This window comes from Petromyzon marinus, unplaced genomic scaffold (genome assembly GCF_048934315.1).
Source record: "Petromyzon marinus isolate PM22_M1 ecotype Great Lakes invasive population unplaced genomic scaffold, UKy_Petmar_22M1.pri1.0 PM_G_Scaffold_26, whole genome shotgun sequence".
Lineage (NCBI taxonomy): Eukaryota > Metazoa > Chordata > Hyperoartia > Petromyzontiformes > Petromyzontidae > Petromyzon > Petromyzon marinus.
In genome coordinates, this window is record NW_027422828.1 from 592,501 (window position 1) to 595,000 (window position 2,500).

The window sequence follows — 2,500 nt, forward strand, 5'->3', positions numbered from 1 at the left end:
AGTTGTTCTGGCTACACCAGGTCACCAGGTTGTCAGCTTCCCACCTATAGTCAGACTCATCCCCACCAGAGATCAGCCCAATGAGGGTGGTGTCGTCCGACAAACTTCAAGAGTTTGACGGACAGATGATTGGAGGCGCAGCTGTTGGTATACAGGGAGAAGAGCAGTGGGCAAAGGACGCAGCCCTGAGGAGTTCCCGTGCTGATGGACCTGGAGTCAGAGACTTCTGTTCCCGGCTTAACGCACTGCTTCCTGTCAGAGAGGAAGTCTGTGATCCACCTGCAGGTGGAGTAGGGCACGTTCAGCTGGAAGAGCTTGTCCTGAAGCAGGGCAGGGATGATGGTGTTGAAGGCAGAGCTGAAGTCCACAAACAGGATCCTGGCGTAGGATGCTGGGGCGTCCACATGCTGTAGGGTGAAGTGGAGGGCCATGTTAACTGCGTCGTCCACAGACCTGTTGGCTCTGTAGGCAAACTGAAGGGGGTCCAGGAGAGGGTCTGTGATGGCTTTGAGGTGTGCCAGGAGCAGGCGCTCAAAAGACTTCATTACCACAGATGTAAGGGCGACCGGTCTGTAATCATTTAGTCCTGTTGGCCTTAGCTTTTTGGGCACAGCGATGATGGTGGAGGACTTGAGACAGGCTGGTACATGGCATGTCTCCAGGGAGGTGTTAAAGATGTTGGTGAACACCGGAGACAGCTGGTCAGCGCAGTGCCTGAGGGTGGCTGGAGAGACAGAGTCCGGCCCGGCTGCTTTGCGTGGATTCTGCCTCTTGAAAAGCCCATTAACTTCTCCCTCCTGAAAGGAGAGAGTCGTTTCTGTAGTATGGGTGGGGGATGGGGCCTCTTGGGTGGGAAGGGGTGGTTCAGGACAGTCCAATTGTCTTTCAAATCTACGGTAGAACTCGTTCAGGTCGTTGGCTAGGCGGGAGTCGTTAGTGGTGTGGGGCGCTCTGGGTTTGTAGTTGGTGATGTGCCTGAGCCCTTTGGCAGACAGAAGCAGCGTCGTTAGTAGAGAACTGGTGTTTTAGTGTCTCTGAGTACAGTCGTTTAGCCTCTCTCACCGCTTTGCTAAACCTGTTCTTCGACTCCTTGAATCTGTCTCTATCCCCACTCCTAAACGCTTCCTCCTTCTCCAACCTCAACCTTTTGAGCTTTGCTGAGAACCAGGGCTTGTTGTTGTTAAAGTTCACCCTGGTACGTGTTGGGATACAGCAGTCCTCACAGAAGCTGATGTACACAGCCTCTGTGAGTTCATCCAGACTATTGGTAGCAGTCGTGAACATATCCCAGTCAGTACAGTCTAAGCACGCCCGCAAATCTTCCACAGCCTCACTGGTCCACTGTTTAGATGTCCTCACAGCAGGTTTACAGAGTTTTAGTTGCTGCCTGTATGCACGAATCAGGTGGACCAAGGGAGTTCTGTGCGAGCCGAACAGCCCCGTGACCCACAAGAGAAACATCCCCGCCAAATTCGAGCGTTTGACGGGGTCTATCCGTGAAAAAATATTCACGTTTTTGAGTGCACATGCATTTCTGCTGCAAATGCCTCTGGAAGTTTCATGCCGTTCGTATGCCAATTGTGGCAACACGAAAATGACCCGTTTTCCCATTCCGAGGGATTTCTGTGCGACCCTAACAGCCCGTGAGCCACAAGAGACACATCCCTGCCAATTTCTAGCGTTTCACGGGGTCTATCCGTGAAAAATATAGACGTTTTTGAGTGCACATGCATTTCTGCTGCAGATGCCTCTGGAAGTTTCATGCCGTTCGTACGCAATGTGGCAACACGAAAATGACCCCTTTTCCCATTCCGAGGGATTTCTGTGCGACCCTAACTAACAGCGCCCGTGAGCCACAAGAGAGACATCCCCGCCAATTTATAGCGTTTCACGGGGTCTATCCGTGAAAAATATAGACGTTTTTGAGTGCACATGCATTCCTGCTGCAAATGCCTCTGGAAGTTTCATGCCGTTCCTATGCAATGTGGCCACACAAAAATGACCCGTTTTCCCATTCCGAGGCATTTCTGTGCGACCCTAACAGCCCCGTGAGCCACAAGAGAGACATCCCCGCCAACTTCTAGCGTTTGACGGGGTCTATGCGTGAAAAATATTAAAATTTTTGAGTGCACGTGCCTTTCTGCTGCAAATGCCTCTGGAAGTTTCATGGCGTTCCTATGCAATGTGGCAACACGAAAATGACCCCTTTTCCCATTCCGAGGGAGTTCTGTGCCACCCTAACAGCCCCGTGAGCCACAAGAGACACATCCCCGCCAATTTCTAGCGTTTCACGGGGTCTATCCGTGAAACATATAGAAGTTTTTGAGTGCACATGCATTCCTGCTGCAAATGCCTCTGGAAGTTTCATGCGGTTCGTACGCAATGTGGCAACACGAAAATGACCCGTTTTCCCATTCCCAGGGATTTCTGTGCGACCCGAACAGCCCCGTGAGCCACAAGAGACACATCCCCGCCAATTTCTAGCGTTTCACGGGGTCTA